The sequence below is a fragment of the Fistularia commersonii genome, chromosome 13 (genome assembly GCF_037954325.1).
Source record: "Fistularia commersonii isolate RoL2024-O1a breed Wild chromosome 13, RoL_Fcom_v1.0, whole genome shotgun sequence".
Classification (NCBI taxonomy): Eukaryota; Metazoa; Chordata; class Actinopteri; order Syngnathiformes; family Fistulariidae; genus Fistularia; species Fistularia commersonii.
The window spans coordinates 15,021,688-15,040,620 of NC_141296.1; the positions used below are offsets into that span (position 1 = coordinate 15,021,688).

At 41.6% G+C, this 18,933-nt stretch overlaps 1 protein-coding gene across 4 annotated transcripts in view; it reads right to left on the minus strand.

The window, feature by feature from the left end:
• The window catches only part of cplx1 (complexin 1), a 52,467-nt gene that overhangs the window by 6,519 nt on the left and 27,015 nt on the right, over positions 1 to 18,933 (minus strand). The window lies entirely within an intron of this gene.

An 18,933-nucleotide genomic window follows, 5' to 3' on the forward strand; every position in this document is an offset into this window, starting at 1 on the left:
TGGAAACCTGTTGAATGCTTCATTCTGAATGAATATTAAAGGTGAAAAAAAAACAAAACAGCCATCTCCAACTATCAGTCACAGCAAGAAACAAATAAAAAAAGCATAAAATAAAGGTGATATTGCAAAAGCACCATTTGTAATCTAAAGCTCTGGCTCCTAAATGTGTTCTGGCCTACTTACCGCACTCAAGGTCAAACACATATGTGATAAATATGTCATACTCCTAAAAGAAAAATATCCTAATACAAAGTACAACAGTATTGTTCATAAATTTAAATTTGCCATCATTTTCTCTCAGGCTTATGACAAACCCCTGTGTGTGCGTGTCCATGTCCGCATGTGAGGGAACATCTTTTTAGGTCTGTTAACGAGGATGTTTACGCAAACGAGTGGGTGTGTGGAAGGTTAAGGATTCAACTACTTTAATATATATCTTAATGGCAATTTGTTCTTTTAATTTGTGTTTTCGAAATACAATGAAAAGACAATGCTTTTCTTAGTATATAAATATTGTAGCGAAAGTTGGGGTTGGGGGTTGGGGAATGTTGGGGGAATGTTGATGCTTGTTTCCGCGTGATTGTGGGGCTGCTGGTAAATTTGTGGGTGTGGTTTAGGGTACAAGGATTTATTTTTTTTTTAGCTGGAATTGAGCAGGAACAGTAGTTGTTTTGCAGGCTTGTGTGGCGTGGCTGTGGCCAACAACAGCTAATGCTTATTAAATGGACGTTTTGCTGTCAACCAGGTGTTTTACCTGATGAGATTGCTACAATATTAAACCAATGAACTGAACAAAGACTGGAGTCAAACTCAAGGTGGGTAGAAAATTATTCATCCGGTGCCAAAACATGAGGAAATAATAATGCAGATTTGCTCCAGAGTTCCATCACCCGATGCTATCATGGGTACCGGACAGCATTGCTGTGCGTTTCACCAATATGTAAGAAGAGATTCAGGTTTGCAGAGAAAACAGGCTGGCCTATTCCTCACAGAGCTCACTCCAGCTTGGTGTTCAGGTTGGTCATGCAGTGAGGGGAAGTCATGCACAAAGAACAGCAAAAACGTGGTCTGATTCAGAATCAGAAAAACTCCACAAACAATTGGGAAGCACCTGAGGTCGCAGCATCAATGTTGTGAACATGTGAACGTCAAGAGTAAAATTTAAAAAAAAAACAAGAAAATAGAGAGAAAAAAGATAATATATATAAATAAATTGACAAAATTGTACAAATTCAGTATTGAGTTTTCAGACTGAAACATGTGAAAATTTTGTGATTATGTTTACCACATCCTTTGGTGTGACTCATTCTCCAGGAAATCAGGATTTCAAACATGAGCTGAAATCATTAGACCTGAATTACACAAAAGAGAACTGCTTCAGTAGGAAACTATCGACTCCAGAATTTTGACCAAATTTCTCCACACTTTCAAATGTGGTTCCACTGTAACCACATGCAGTTGATTAGGAAGTTGTCCAGAAGATGGAACAAACCACTTTGGCCAGACAATAATGCAGCTGGACCCCAAGGGGATTATAGGGCTACAACCTTTGCCTGCAGAAAAAAAGATGAATGCAGCTTTTTTCTTTGTTTTACCATATGATCTTCACACAAGGCAAATGGAAGAAATAAGGCTGTAATGAAAGCAATCTTTGCTTCAGTGAAACTTAGATTCAGTGCATGTGCCTGATAATCTCAATAGTGTAAATATTCTAAGCCTTTTATTTTCTTGTTTTGTTTTTAACACTTTACACTCAGCAGCACAACAGTGTACTGGCTGAATGAAACTTCACAGGCTTATTTTATCCTTGAAACCAGTGATGTTATATTCAATCAGACATTTGCCCAAAATTAAGAACTGATTCAAAACAAGGGCCAACAAGGACTTCCTAATAATTAGAAGAAATTTGTCTTTTTCGATGTATTTTCAGAAATAGGAATTTAACTTTTCAAACCTGCAATTTGAATGATCCTGCCCCTGAAGCTGGAGGTTTAAAGCATTGAGATGGTTTGATATGTCACAGCGAAATCCCACTTCTCACAACCCGTTACTCCATTGTGCATTTCCTTTTGCGCTCCATAAACTTTAAGATTTCTTGCAACTCAAAATGCAACTCAAAAAATCTGTTGAGCACTTTCCCAAGACTAAAGTTAAAATCTTTGGCTCTTGTTAAGTCAACTGGCTGTGCAACAATGCTCATCACATATTCACTTTTCAAGGCTTTGCCAAACAGTGTTTCTTGGGGTGTGACATGGTGGAGAGTCAGCTCACCCGCACAATTCTCCTGCTGTGTCTTCTCCTGCATCCTCCCCACTAATCCACTCATTACAGATGACCCAACTGTCCTAAGTCCCACCAGTTGGTTCCAAAGCACCTTTATGTCATGCATCCCTATGCCTGTTCTCGTGTTCCATTGCATAGTGCCTTCTTAAGTTACAGTCTTTAAAAACAGCTACATCAGCTCTGCAAATTTTTCTCTGATACCATCAATAGGCTACTCCACCCCCTAAAGGTCTTGAAATTTTGTTTGCAGAGTCGACCTTTCCTTTAGCCACATTTGGGTTGATGCAGACATGGTAACGATGAGGCTGACGAGTTTACCAGTAAATTTTGACAAAGTGCTAATTGATGTACCTTGCTGATGAGGTTGGCAGCTAAAATTTGCAGTATCAGTGTTGCGCATGCAACATACCTGCAGGTTAATTCCAATGGATAAAAATTATTATCTTGCAGGATGGAAATAATTGACTCATGGGCCATCCATGGGCCTGACATGTCAAGAAAGGAGGTAATGTTTGCCTCCAGAGTTGTTATAGTTTTAAACTATTACAACTAATTCCATCCACACAGCATGTTCTTACTCCAGAAACACTAGGTTCTTCTTTCCTGCTCTGTTACTGGAAACAAGGCGGAAGTCTGGTGGACCCCAAGCCCACAACTCTGCTAACTTCCTGTCCACTAGAATGAAAGGGATTTAAATAAGAACTGAACATCCTGACCAGAAAAGCTTTGAAATGAGCTTCAGCAGAGTTCCTTGCGAACCCTGAGCCCTGCATCATGCCTTGAAGCCACTCCGGAGAGGGAAAAAAGTCGGTGACAGAGCCATCAGCCTTGGCTGCAAAATTGATGAGACAAGAGTGACCTCGAGGTTCCTGGCTTCAGCCCAGACCCACAGCATTTACACACAAGCCAAGTCCCCTTGACAGACCAGGACAAGTCTTAGTTTTGGGGCCATTGGTAATTAAAATCTAGCAGTTTATGGTTGCGGTGAAAAAACTCTTCAGCTTCCTATGGCATGGTATGCAGCTCTTTGACAGTGCTGCTGTGGTTATTGTTAGGCTTCTGTCTTGTCGCAGCAGCGAACGTGATAACGTGATTAAGTTGCATGCTTTTAGCATGCAGTAGGAGATAGTCTTTTCTCCTCTTCTTGAAGCAATAACTCCTGATGTTCCATTAGACAGAAAACTTGTTTAGTATTGGGATACTAAAAGAAGAACAATGAAAACAAATAGCCTATTTATCACCAGAGAGAATCAAACACTATACCCATTTACTTAATTCTAATTTGACAATGAAAGACACTAAAGACCAGAATTGTTAAGAAATACATTGTTGCTATATATCTGTGTGCAAATTAAAAATAAAAAAAACTCCATTCAGTACAAATAATCTAAACTGCTATGGCAGTTTTCCAAATTGTTAGAAAAGGAACACCAAATGAAAGAAGATGTTGGTCATTCATTCACTGAACCTAAACTATAGAATTGTTATTAAACTGCAAAGTGTTGTAAACAATAGACATATGCTGAGCACAAAATATGTCGACACCTTTGCAATCTGTCAGAATCCTCCAATGATTGGTGTATGTAATGTGGACTTCCCAGGTATTCTGCAGTTAAGCTTCTCTTGATGTATGAAATGCCTTGGACAGAAAGAGCTTTGTTCTTGTTCTTGCCACCTCAATAAATATAATCTTCCCCACTTCTTGTGGTGTATGTGGAGGTCTGTTGTTGCCTCATGTGCTTCATTTTTGTGATGCGACCTTAACATCTGGTACCTTTGAGTGGATCATGTCTTTAGCAAACTAAGGACTGAATTAGTCCTAGGTTTTTTTGGAAGTGGAAAACTACTGAAATCAAGGTCATTTAGAAAAATAAGGCGCTGAATGTGAGGGCTGCTCCTATCTCTCAAGGTAACCCTATATGCTGTTGCTCTGGCTGTCATGATTGAAAGTTTTCCCTTTTTGACCTCATGCCATCTGACATCTAAACTTAAACTTTGGTTCAGGAGCGTAAATATGACCCATTCGCTTGGTGGGATCCACTGCAAACTGGGACCTGTCAAGTTCGGGCAAGGTGTGAGCTAAAATCCGAAGCCTGCAAATAAAACTGTGAACGACAGGCAGAGGTCCCTCCGGGGTTTAAAGAAATGCTTGGTGACACATTTCCACACATGCGTGAAGTGAAATCCTGGGATTTTCTTCTTTCATGCATTAGCTGTTGATTCCTGTTCCATGGGTCTTTGCTGCAGGGCCAGAGGAATGCTGAATGTGACTGAAAATGTTTTCCATGTGAGTTTTGTGTGTGAAGCTTTATTTACAGAAAACAGATGTGTTCCCCAACCCTAACCCTGACCCTTCGTTAATGCCGGGCATATTCATTTTTTCTTTTGTACTGAGCTGTGATGAGAAACTTTTGAAAATGTACGAAAAAACTTTTAGGTGTTTGTTTTTAGACTTTGAAGTGAGAAGTTTAAGAATAGAACTGTGAGCTTGTTGTGATCCTATTTAGGCCATATTCTGCATCAATGACCTTTTCTTCTTCTGCTAACTGCCACTGGCACAGGTACAGAAATATAATTTTAATGTTGCAACCTTTATATATTTAACTATGTGAAAGTTAAGGGGATGAAGTAAAACCTTGATGGACAAATGGTGCAGTTGCATTTTCTTGCCATGTCGCTGCACTGCAAGGAACTGTGATTGCTTATGTTTCTACCAGCCACATTTGACTGTCTGCCGATGATGATTTCCTCTCTTCTCAACTGATGCGCTTGCTTCCTTCTCCTATCATGCGAAATGTCCGCATGACTAATCTTCATGCTCAAAGCTAATTAGCTTGTCTTGATTGTGACTGAGATTCTGCATCAGAACATAAGATGGGGTATTGTTCCCGGAAAGCTCTGTATCATCTGATGCTGCTAGCTGTGTTCTTTTATTGGTGCTGGCATTTTTTGAACTTGGACACCAGTCTGTCTAGCCCTTTTCAAGGGATAGACTTATTTAAAAACACTGCTACTGAAAATTCCTGCGATGTCACAAAACTAACCTTCCCAGGTTTAGGAGGGATGGATGTCAGTGAAGAGCTCAGGATACGCTATGAGACCATACCATTTAATCATGATATGACAACTGCAGATTGCAGTGCAAAGGAACAATTAAAAGGTCTTTAAAAGGAGAACAAAATTGTGGTGGTACATATATTCTTGTAATCCTGTAACCGCTAATTTTGTAATATATGTGATCAAGACTAAGCTGTCTAAAGAAACTGACAAATGGCAGTATTGATAATTGAAGAGAAATCAATAAAATCAACTTCCTGTCTCAAAAAGCCCCGAAAATATCACTGGCAACAGAAATATGCAAAATTATACCAGTGAAGTGAGAAGATGTTCATATCCACAGAGTTACCTTGAATGTGATAAATTTAAAATGCATCACATTTACAGTCACTGTATTCGAAACAATGGATTAAACTTCAGACTTTGAATTATCATTCCTGGGGGACACTAAAATTGAAGTTAATATTTTCTGGGCATTATAGGATATTTTTAACTTTCTATCCGAGCTCTATCCTACTGCCATCAGAATCCTTACATTTCAATGTATACTTTTTGCAATTTGAACGCTCACTGCTCGTACAATTGTTGTCAACTGCCATGAACAACCTCAGAATATTCACTCAGCCAACCTATCAGCCAAACCATTGATTGATGGTTAGTCCAGCAACCAACCAAGTAATGAATCGATCACCAAACCAATAAACCAATAAATCAACTAAATGGTCTATGAGTCAACTGTCCACCTAACAAACCAACCGTTTATCCAGCTGGCCAGCAAACCAATGAATCTATCTAACTGGCCATCAAACCAATGAATCTATCTCTAAGTTGACCAACCAACTGATTGATTAGCTAGTCAATAATCCAGGGAGCTGACCAAATGCTCAATTGATTGGCGTAAAAATTTACCTACATGGTTCAAAAAACGGAATCCTCTTGGAGATAATAAATGTCTGATGTCTCCTGCACTGTTAATTCTAATTAAGGTGGTAAATACAACAAAATAAACCTATATGGACCAAACAGCCTCAGTGTATTTTTTTTGTAGTATTTTATTTTTTATTTTGACCTCTTGGTCATTTGCATTTTTGATTACAGTAATATAACTTTAGAGTCAGCTGACGCAAGGCCCATTGTGTATTTACAAGAGACGAGTGGTGGTTTAGGGAGTGATTGATGGTGAAGCAATTGGAGGCCTGATTTTTAATGACTAGCTGCTCAGGGGGACAATAAAGGGTGCCTGGCAGGAATTGGACAATGGTGTAAAGAGAAGAAAGTTTGAAAGCAAAGTGATGATTGGCTCACAGGAAGTGATGGTGAAATGTGTCAGCTTACTATTCTAAAACTGGAAAAAATATATCAAAGTCCAATCTAAATCTGTTGTTCCCTTGGAAACTAAGGTTTAGAAGCTTTGGTTCACATCCCTCCATGAGGGTCTGGACCTCGATGACACAACCATGGAGAACTGGCTTAAAATGATAGCCGATTATCTGAAGCGGCAGTTTGGGTCACTGCCTTTGCTGCGTTGAGGAATGGAGGACTTTGGGAAGGATTTGGACCAAGTCTGGAAGTTATGAAAAATGGACTTGTGTCGCTGATTAAACTTTGCAGAGAAAGGCTGACATTAGATTTTTGGAAGAAATAGGAGGGGGTGAGTGATTAAAGATCTGATATATTTTCATATTATATATATTTTCTTTAGCATTACTGGGTTGATATATTCATTATCTCAATTATAGCTAAATTCAGAAAACATACATAGCTGTTGTGTGCTCATTATGTATGCTGGGATGTCAGTCACTTGTAAAAGTCATGTATGTGCTTGTGTTAATAAGGCTTTTCTTAATGTTTGCCTCCATTTACTGTATGGTGTGTGCGTAGAGTCACCCTGGGCTTTTGGTGCGTGGCCTGATTGTGTGTGTCCTACAGTAGCTGCTGTAGTCACAGTGTGACTCTGGGAGGGTGTGAGAGATAAGGCTTGGGTTCTTCTGGTTGAAACCACACCAGAGTCTCTCTGGTGGAGGCAAGACACACATGTGCACATTAACGCACACATGCGCACACACAAGCACACACACACACACACACACACACACACACACACACACACACACACACACACACACACGCGCGCGCACACACACACACACGCGCACACACAGAAGGCCGGGGAATAAAAAGAAAGACAAAAGGTGAAGAGGAGCAAGACTGGCTTCACGAAGAGTGTAGGAGCACAGAGCGATAGAAGTGGCACCTGCTAATTAATTTGGGCAGAAGAAAGGAAAGTAAGTGAGAGAGACCAGTGTTATTTTCAAGGGCTCGTTGTGTTTCTGGCCATCAGACATCCATCTTCTGCAGCCAGTTAGCGCCCCACTGATGGGTTCCTGCCTTGGCCTTCGAGGCAGCCAGCCCCTCTAACTACCAGCTGGAGGATGGGGTGTCAGTGAAAGATCAAGAATCATGATGGAAGATCATGATGGAGAGTGATTTACAACTTTTTTTTTGCAGAGCTGCAGTTGGTTGGTGTCCTCGGGTGGTGTGTGTGAGTGTCTGTATGTGTGTGTCTGTGTGTGTGTCTGTGTGTGAGTTACACATTTAATCTATTTTCTATTCCATCATTTTTGGTTTAATGTCACAGCTGCATAAAAATTACGTATATTACAAAATTATAACACTGAGGCTCCGATTCACTTAGAAATAGATTCTATGAACAAGCAAGATTAGAACTGTTATTTTCCAAGCTTCAGGTTTTTCAGATTATTTAATGCAGCCTCAGAGGAGCACAAGCCAGTGTCTTTTTGAGCTGGTCCCAAGCCTACATAAAATCAGAGGGTTCCATCAGGAATGGCTTTCAGCATAAAACCTGACAAATCCAAATATGTGAATCAAACCTATGACTTCCATACCAGATTAGTCGAGGCCCAGGTTAACAACGATGGCCATTGGTGCCAATAACCTCCAGAGTACCAGTGGAAACTTGATTACTGTAGGTCAAACAAGAAGGTTGTAAGGTTGGGCAAGGTTGTAAGTAGCGATGCCCCACAGCTTACATGTGAGTTAGAGGAGAAGGAACAATTCTGGAGTGGACATCTTGATGAGATGAGATGAGATGAGATGAGAACAACTTTATTTATCCCGAAGGAAATTGTTGATGCAGTCAATAGAGGTGATGAAAAAGGGATGGGCAGATTTGGCTTCCATGATAGGAACACAGAAGGACAGGTGGTGGTAGAGTTTGCAAAAAGAATGTAAATGGCAGTTGTGAATATTTTTTTCTAGAAGAGGCAGGAACAATGGCAGCATCTGCGGGTTAGAGATATAAGACAGGTACCTGAAAGTGTAGGACCTTCTCCACTGTCTCCATTAATGAGGGTAGGCTGAATATCAGATTTCCTCCTCCTGAAATCAACTATCAGCTACCACATCTTAGAGACATTGAGGATGAGGTTATTCCTGAAGCACCATGCTGACAATTTTCCCATCTCATCCCTAAAAGCTGTCTCATCTCCTCCTGAGATGAGTCCTGCTATGGCGGGGTTGGTGGTGAAAATGGTGGTGCAAATTTGATGATTGTATTGCTGGAGTGTTGGGGCTGCAGTCATGGGTGTAGAGTGAGTAGAGGAGGGGGCTCAGCACACAGCCCTGAGGGGAGCTGGTACTGATGCTGAGAGCATAGGAGAGAAGGGTCCTAATCTCACCCTCTGGGAGCACTCTGGTAGGAAGTTTTAGATCCAAGTGCAGATGGATTTTAAAAAACCCTGATTGAGCATTTTGGTGATCAGTTTGCTAGATATGAGGGTATTAAAAGCAGAATTGAAGTCTAAGAAGAGTAGCTTGGCGAAGTTCTCTTGATGTTCTAGGTGGGTGAGTGTGGAATGAAGGGCTGAAGCAAGGGTGTCTTCACTACCTGTTTGCCCTCTACGCAGACTGGTGGGGGTCAAATGTGGTTGGCAGGCTCGTTGTGGTGTGACTCCTTTTCAGTTTCTCAAAACACTTCATAATAATAGGTGTAAGAGCCACTGGCCTGTAGTCGCTTGGACTGCTGACATTGGTCTTTTTTGGTAGGGGGATGATGGTGGAGGACTTCAGGCAGCGTGAAACTGAGCACTGGATTAGGGACTGGTTGAATATGCTTGTGAATACACTGGCCAGCTGGCCGGCACATTGTCTCAGAGCCTTACCAGTAAATCTGTCCGGTCTGGCATCTTTGTGGGGTTCACTGATCGCAGTGTATGCCTTACCTCACGTGCCTGCACTGTGAGGATTTGGCTGCCTGGGGGTTGGCATGTGTGACCTCTCCACTGCTGGTTGCCCTGCCTCAAAATGGGCAAAGAAGTGGCCATTGGCTACCTTGAGGTTGATGGACCGATAGTTCGAGATATTTTGGACTCCTTGCCATCGCTCTCATGTGTTATTGCTGCTGAAGTGATGCTCGATTTATCTCTTATATGATATTTTGGCCTCTCCTATTTCTCTCCTCAGAATGGCTGTGGCAGCCCTGTACTGAGTCTTATCCCCAGACCTCAAGGCACTGTTGCTTTCTATTAGGAGCATTTTGACCTCTTTGGTTATCCAAAGCTTCTGGTTAGGGTACACCCGAATTTGTTTGTCTACTGTGACACTTGAAACAAAGTGTTTGATGTAACACAACACAGTCAAGGTGTACACTTCCAGATCTTTAACCTGAAATATGTCCCGGTTGGTGTTTTTGAAACAGTCCGCCAGTTGCTGACCTATCAGATTTGAGGACAATTTTTTTTAAGTTTTTGTTACAGGGGGTCTTTTTTTAGGGTAGTCTATATAGGTAACAGTAGCAGGGTCATGTGATCAGATAGGCCAAGGCAGGATAGATGGCCCTGTAGCTGTGCTTAATGTTTGTATAGACTTTGTCCCGTGTACTTTCACCTCTGGTGGCATATTTAATATGTCGACAGAATTTAGGGAGCACAACCTTCAAACCAACATGATTAAGATCCCCCGCAATAATATGGGCTGCCTCTGGCTAGGTGTTCTGTTGGTGGTTCACATCATCCACTCTGCAGAGAGGTTGATTGGTTGTAATTTACCCTCTCTACAGGACCTGTACTCCTCTGAGACATGGAGGCATGCAGTCAAGAACCTGGTCGACTCCTCTAACTCAGAACATAGACTTTTCAAACCACTCCCCTCTGGCAGAGGGTTGCGATCCATCAGGACCACAACTACCAGCCACAAAAACAATTTTTTTCCATCAGCAGCCCGCCTCATCAATAATGCCCCAGCCCCCCACTGACACTGTACCATCCCCTCTAATGATCAAGATGATCTTGATCAAATGATCAAGATGGAGGCTCGTGCACACGCAACGCTCAGTGTCTCTTCTGAATTTGCACAATAGTAGTGTAGTGAAGCATGGCTAAATGAGAGGGTTTCTGACACTGCAATCGAACTAGTTGGGTACCACACACGCTGAACTGAGAGAACAGCATATGATTCCGGCAAGACAAGGGGCGGAGGTTTGTATATTTATGTCAACAAGGCTTGGTGCACAAACTCTGTCATTGTTGATAGACACTGCTCAACTAACCTTGAGTTTCTAATGATTAAATATAGACCATTTTATCTACAGAGGGAGTTTACTTCCACAATAATAACAGCTGCTTATCACAGGATGCCAAACTTCACATAGCCATCAGCAAACAACAGGCTGGATTTATTGTAGCAGGCGACTTCAACCACTCTAGCCTAAGGATAGTATTTCCTAAATTCCACCAACATGTCTCCTGCCACACCAGCGGGGACAAAACCCTTGTCCATGTTTACACCAACATCCCTGGAGCCTACAAGGTGACATCCCTCCCCCACTTGGGTCAGTCTGATCACCTCTCTTTGCATATTACCCCCAAATATTCACCTCTCATCCACCGTGTGAAACCAGCTGTGAAGACCATTAAGGTATGGCTAGCAGGGGTAGATTCTGTAGTCCAGGACAGGTTTGAGGACGCAGACTGGAGTTTATTTGACTCTCAGGCTACCTGTGACTCTCACATAGACATTGACTCTTGCACCCACTCAGTAGTAGAACATATCAACACCACAATTCACAGTGTCACCAAAGAGAAACATATTACCACAAAGCCCATTCAGAAGTGTGGCTCCTGCTGAAGGCTTGCAACAAGGTGTTCAGATCAAGTGATGCACTGGCCTACAGCACATCCAGGGCACACCTGAAGAGAGGCATCAAGAAGGCCAAGGACAAATACAAGCTGAAGCACTTTGTCAACTCTGACCCCCGTTGCATATGGGAGGGCATCCAGACCATCACAGATTATAAGAACAGCAACACCTCAACACTACCATGGACATGTCCTTCCTCAACTAGCTGAATGACTTTTATTCTTATTTCGATAAGGACAATAAGGGGAAGGCTATTAACCCCAAGCCCTCTGATGACCACCACCTACTCACTTTCGCACACACAGACGTACAGAACGAACTGAGCTCTACACACAAGGATGCTGGCCGACATGGCATACCTAGACGTGTACTCAGAGCTTGCACTGAGCAGCTTTCAAGAGCCTTCACGGACATCTTCAACCTGTCTCTGGCCCAAGCAGTAGTACCGGTTATGCTTCAAAACCACTAGTGCCAGTGCCAAAACATTCCTCTCCAAAAGTTCCTGAATGACTACCGCCCAGTGGCATTAACTCCCATAGTGATGAAGTGCTTTGAGCAACTGGTCCTGGCACACTTCAAGGAATGTCTGCCCACCACACTCGACCCACACCAATTTGCACACCGTAATAACAGGAGTACAGAGAATGCTGTATCCACAGAGCTGTACTGTGTACTCTCACACCTGGATAACAAGAACACTTATGCGAGAATGCTGTTTGGTGAGTTCAGCTAAGCATTCAACACAGTCTTCCCTTCAAAGTTAATCACAAAACTTGTGGAGGGAGGAATCAATAACTCCCTCTGTAAATGGATCATGGACTTTTTAACCAACAGACCCCAACATTTCAGGTCAGGGTGCAACTAATCCACCTCCATCACACTCAGCATGGGCACACCCCGGGGATGTGTGATGAGCCCCTTCATCTACTCTTCACCCAAGACTGCAGGCCCATGTTTGGATCCAACTCCATCATAAAGTTTGCAGACAACACGACAGTGATTGGACTCATTTGTGACAATGATAAGTCTGAATACAGGGCAGAGGTAAAACACTAGCTGCATGGTGCACTGACAAGAAGCTACTCCTCAACACCAGAAGAACCAAGGGGATCACTGTGGACTTCAGGAAGGAGAAAGGGGACACCCACGCCCCCCTTCCCATCAACAGCATGGTGGAGGAATGAGTCTCAAATTCCCACATCTCTGAGAAACTGTCCTGGACAACTAATACCTCCAACCTCATTAAGAAGGCCCATCAGCATCTCCTCTTTCTGCGGACAGTGAAAATGAATCATCTGTCCGCTGACATCCTGGGTAACTTCAACCGCTGTGCAGCTCTGTTGCTGATCGCAAGGCGCTAAAGAGGGTGGTGAAAACCACCCAACGTATTACAGGCAATCATCTTCCTGCTATAGAAGATGTCTAAAAGAAGCAGCACCTGTTCACTGCGTTCCTCTCAGCTCTGTAGCAATCCGCATTTCTCATAGACTTATCATTGGTCATGGAGAATATGTTAATATTCTCTTCAATAGCATCTGGCAACTGCTCATCTAGTTACACTATTTATACTTGTATATTCTGTAAAAATAATTGTTCAAATAACATCTCTATATTATCCATTCTGTGGAGTTACTGTAGAAGACATCTGTACATTTATAGTTCCATCTGTACATTGCCATCTGTTAATTATACTAATCACTACCTATTTGTACATAATCCGCACATGATAATTATCCACCATACTTGCAATAGCTGTACATATTCTGGTCATATCTTATCCACCTCTTCTTGCACTAGCTGTAAAGAAAATGCATTTTTTCAGTAAATACTGCATTTATCTGTAAATGTTGCGCATTCTATACATATGCACTTCTGCTTTTTGCTTTTTTTTGATAAGATGCTAACTTCACTTCGTTACACTGTATCCTCAGATGTGTAATGACAATAAAGTTGAATCTAATCTAATCTAATCTAATCTAATCTAATCTAATCTAATATAATATAATATAATATAATATAATATAATATAATATAATATAATATAATATAATATAATGCACAACCTTGCACTGCTTTGCACAAGTTATTTTTCACTTACTTAATGCCTTCTTCATGTGGATGTTTTTGGAGAGAAGGTCAGAGAAGCCAGACTGAGATGGTCATGTACAATGGAAGGATAGTGAATATATTGATTAACGGATGCTGGAATTGGAGCTGCCAGGCAAGAGGTCTCAAGGAAGACCAAAGAGAAGATTTATGGACGTAGTAAGAGGATATGAAGTAAGTTGGTGTGAGAAAGGAGGATACAGTGAATAGGGTTAGATGGAGAAAGTTAATTTGCTGTGGCGACACCTGAAGGGAAAAGCTGGAGGAAGAAGAAGAAATATGCTTGCTTCATGTCAGTTAAGCAAAGTCAACTAAAGCAAATTCTTTGTAGTAGAAAAATTACTTGGCGAATGAAGCAGTCAATGGGAAAAATTGATTACAAATAATTCAGTTTGCGAATGGTTCAAAGAACACAAATTTGTAAGCCGAGGTTCTACATTATTTATAAAATTCAGTAACTTATGGTAGAACATTTAAGTTCTGATCAAACCAGGTCATGCAGGCAGGAATCAAAGGTAGTATGCTTTAGGTGTTTGTGTTTGCTAACCTCCTTTCGACCAACAACTGAGCTGATGTGGCAACTGGAACATTGCATTGTTCCATTTGTCTGTTGAGCATTTTTTTGAAAAAAACAAAAAAAAAAAACAAAAAAAAAAACAAAAGCATTGAATCACACTGAGCTGACCAGGAGCTCAGATCTAAGGTACCAACACTTTTGTTCAAAAAGAAAGAGAAGAACCTCAGTCTTGCTCCCAGAGAATGAAGGTGACCAGTTTGGAACCAAAATGCTTCCTTTTGGTTTTTGGTACTACCTTGAGCAAGAAAAATTAAATACAGAAATAGAGGCTTTTTTTTAACACTTTCCTTCAAAAGTATGTGAGATTGCTGCACTTTAGCAAGGCAAAAATAATACGAGAGTGAAATGTAGACTGACTCCTAAGTGACGACTGGACTCTGGTTAATGAAGTTGGAGGTTAAAACAGAAAAGGTTTTAGAGTGGCCATGCCTTTTCCAGAATATTAATTTATTTGTTGCTAAATGTATTTATTAATTGATGGCGTGGTCACTGGCAACACCTTTGCATAGGGGTCTCCCCTGTCTGCACCCTCCACGTAGATCACTTTCTCGAGTGAGCTGACATTTATTCCAAATGCACTTTAGGGAAACTTTGGAAATGAGGTTGGGAAGTTTTACCAGTGGCTTTAAAACTATGGGCCTGACCACTGCGCCTGCTGGTGCTGCTGCGCCAACAGGTGCCACCGTTGCATCAAACAGTACCGCATGCCCTGTGAACCTGAGCTCAACGACCGTCACTGGTACCGATGCCCTACAGGGAACCAATGGAAACTGAGCTAATGTAGGTCAATGAAGGGGAAGAGGAAGGCGTGTTCGGAAGCGGAGAGAGAAGAGGAAAGGTAAGAGTCTGGGACTAAGAGTAGGGACTTTGAATATTGGGACTATGACAGAAAAAGGTAGAGAATTCGTTGAGTTGACATGATGTGTAGAAGGAAAGTGGATATACTGTATGTCCAGGACACCAAATGGAAAGGTAGTAAGGCTAAAAGCTTAGGAGCAGGCTTTAAGTTGTGCTAGCATGTTACTGACAAGAAGAGAACTTGAGTTGGAGTTATCTTGAAGGAGTTTGTTATGAATGTTCAGGAGGTGAAAAGAAGGTCAAATAGACTAATGAGTTTGAAACTGGAAATTGAAGGTATGATGCTCAATGTTGTTAGTAGCATGCCCTGCAGGTGGGATGTGAGTTTGAGGAGAAGAACAATTTCATGAGCTACATAAAGTGATGGAGAATATCCCCAGAGATGATTGTGGTAATTGGTGCAGACTTCAAAGGACTTGTCGGTCCAGGCAATAGAGGGGATGAGGAAGTGATGGGCAGATTTGTTACACAGGATAGGAACACAAAGGGACAGATCACGGTACATTTTGCAAAAAAAGATGGAAATGGCTGTAGTGAGCACTTTTTTTTCCAGAAAAGACAGGAGTATAGGTTAACTTATAAGAGTAGAGGTAGGAGCGCCCAGGTAGACTACATCTTGTATAGACTAGGTAACCAGAAAGAGATCAGTTACTGCAAAGTAGTTGTACATGAGAGCATAGCCAGACAGCATAGGAGGGTGGTTTGTAGGATGACTATGGTGACAAGGAAGATCAAGAGGACAAAGTGGTGGAAGCTGAAAAAGGAGGAGTTGAGGAAGGCTCTGGGTGGTCAGTAAGAGCTTCCAGATGATGTTATCAGGGAGGCAGCTAGGAGAGTACTTGGTGTATCATCTGGAAGGAGACTTGGTGGTGGAATGAGGAAGTGCAGGAGTATATACAGAGAAAACAGTTAGCAAAGAAGACGTGGGGGGACTGAAGAGAACAGACAGGAATACAGGGAGATACATTGTACAGGAAAGATAGAGGTAGCGGAGGCAAAAAAAGGGGTAAGATGCCGAGTTGGACAATAGGGAGGGAGAAAATGATCCATACAGGTTGGCAAAACAGAGAAATAATGATGGAGAGGATGTACAACAGGACCGGGTGATTAAAGATAGAGAGGGCAATGTATTGACAGATGCAAGAAGAGTGATGGGAAGATGGAAATAGTTCTTTGAAGAGCTGATGAATGTGGAAAATGAAAGAGAAGCAGTGGTAAAAGAGGTGACAATTGTAGATCACAAAGTAGCAGAGATTAGTAAAAGTAAAGTGAGGAAAGCATTGAAGAGGATGAAGATTGGAGAGGAAGTTGCTCAGAATTATATACCTGTGGAGGTGTGGAAGTGTCTCAGTGGTAAAGTTTTAAGATTTTTAAGGTTTTGAGAGTTTTTTAAAGCTTTTTTTTTCCCCTTTAAGAATAAGGGGGATGTGCAGAATTTTGGCATCTATAAATGGATAAAATGGAGCTATACATTGAAATTATGGGAAAGAGTAGTGGAAACTAGACTGAGAGCAGAAGTCAGCATTTGTGAACAGCAGTATGGCCTCATCCCTAGAAAGAGTAACACAGATGCAGTATTTGCTTTGAGAATGCTAATAGAGAAGTACAGGGAAGGCCTGAGGGAGCTGCATTGTGTTATTGTAGACCTAGAAAAAGCATATGTCAGGGTGCCAAGAGAGGAGCTCTGGTATTGTATGAGGAAGTCTGGAGGGGCAGAGAAGTATGTACAACTGGTGCAGGACATGTGCAGGACACTGTGAGACCCTGGTGCGGTGTGCTGTAGGGTTAACAGAGAACTTCAAGGTGGAGGTGGGACTCCATTGGGGATCAGCTCTGAGCCCCTTCTTGTTTGCAGTGGTGATGGACAGGGCAACAGATGAGGTTAGACAGGAATCTCCATGGACCATGATGTTTGCAGATGACATTGTGATCTGTAGTGAGAGCAGGGAATAGGTTGAGGAAAACCTAGAGAGGTAGAGGTATGCTCTGGAAAGGAGAGGAATGAATGTTAGCTGCACCAAGACAGAGTATATGTGTGTGAATGGGAGGAACTTGGGATGAGCGGTGAGGCTACAGGGAGTGGAGATCAAGAACTTGGAGGTTTCAGGTACTTGGGGTCAACAGTGCAACGGAGAGTGAGGAAAAGAGGTGAAGAGACAGGTTCAAGAAAGTTGGAATGGGTAGAGAAAAGTGTTGGGGTACTATGGGATCGTACTAGACTATCAACCAGGATGGAAAGAAAGGTGTACAAGACAGTGGTGAGACCAGTGATGCTGTATGGCCTAAAAACAATTACAATGACCAAAAGACAGGAGGCAGAGCTAGAGGTCGCAGAGATGAAGATGCTAAGGTTCTCTTTGGGAGTGACCAGTGATCAGTGATAAGTTTATCAGAGGCACAGCACATGTTAGATATTTTGGAGAGAAGGTCAGAGAAGCCAGACTCAGATGGTTCGGTCATGTACTGAGGAGGGATAGTGAATATATCGGTAGACGGATGCTGGAATTGGAGCAGCTGGGCAGGAGGTCTAGAGGAGGACCAAAGAGAAGATTTATGGATGTAGTGACAGAGGATATGAAGGTAGTTGGTGTGAGAGAGAAGGATACAGAGATTAGGGTGAGATGGGGAAGGTTGCTTCGCTGTGGCGAACCCTGAAGGCAAAAGCCAAAAGGAGAAGAAGAAGAAGAAGAAGAAGAAGAAGAAGAAGAAGAAGAAGAAGAAGAAGAAGAAGAAGAAGAAGAAGAAGAAGAAGAAGAAGAAGAATGGTTTGAAAAGAATATCAAAGGACGATCTTGTCCTCTTTAAATACATTTGGTATTTCTAATATTGGGTCTCGTTGGGGAACACAGAGCTGAGAACTTTTTCTAAAAAGACATGCTGGTATACTGAAAAAAAAAAAAATGTTAAAAATTGTAAATAAGATTGCACAGTGAACAGAGTCAAAGACAAATCCATCAAAATAAAAGTTAAGAAGCAAGATGTTCTATCCATCTTCATATAAGAAAGGCATACTTTTTGATGTCTCATTCATGTTGAAGTCGAAAGGACTGCCACTTTACGATTATATTTCCCATGTTCTGATATTTTCCAGAATTTTTTTCTTGTAATTGCACATTCATTTATTTCAATAATTTTTGAAGAAAATTTTGGGTTGGTGTGATGGTTTTGGTTCATTCTAATTGTTTTCCCCATTCTAAAAGAACTTTCCACTGATCCACGATCCTCTTATCTGTTTTGAATTACCACACATAATTTTGGCATAGTCCTTGCAGATAACACACTAATTTTTGTGACAGCTTCAAGGTTTCAGTATGTTCCAGGTGACAAATTATTCACGACTGTTTCCCTCCAAAAAAAAAAATATCGGGGGAACGTAAATTTTTGGATGTTTAGCAATGCGTACAATGTTTAAATGAAACATTTACAGGTTGAAACTATTTAAGACAAATGACTGTATAAAAAAAAATTCACAATCAAACATGAAAATGGGTCACATGATTCAACCTCAAACAAGAGCATTAAATAAATTACGCCAGATACTGCAGGGAGGAGTCATACATTATGAATTTACATCGCATTCGACCTCCACAGTGGGAGCCTGCATCATTTAGTAAAGCTAATCTGGGCTCCTAAACGCCACACTGAAACTGTGAGCTCAGATCCATTTATTAGAAAGCAGGACAGGATTAATTTATGGTGGGGGGGATGAGCAGCAGAGGATTGTAAAATCACAGAGGAACAGCAACAGCGGTGGATTTTAAATATAAAATGTAGACCCTGCAAGGAGATATATATGGAAAAAGAGAGCAGCTTTGCTTTAAACATTTTGAGTTCATGTAATCCATGACCTGTCTTTGCGTGGTTCTGTGTATAAAAAACAAACTGAGGTGACTTTG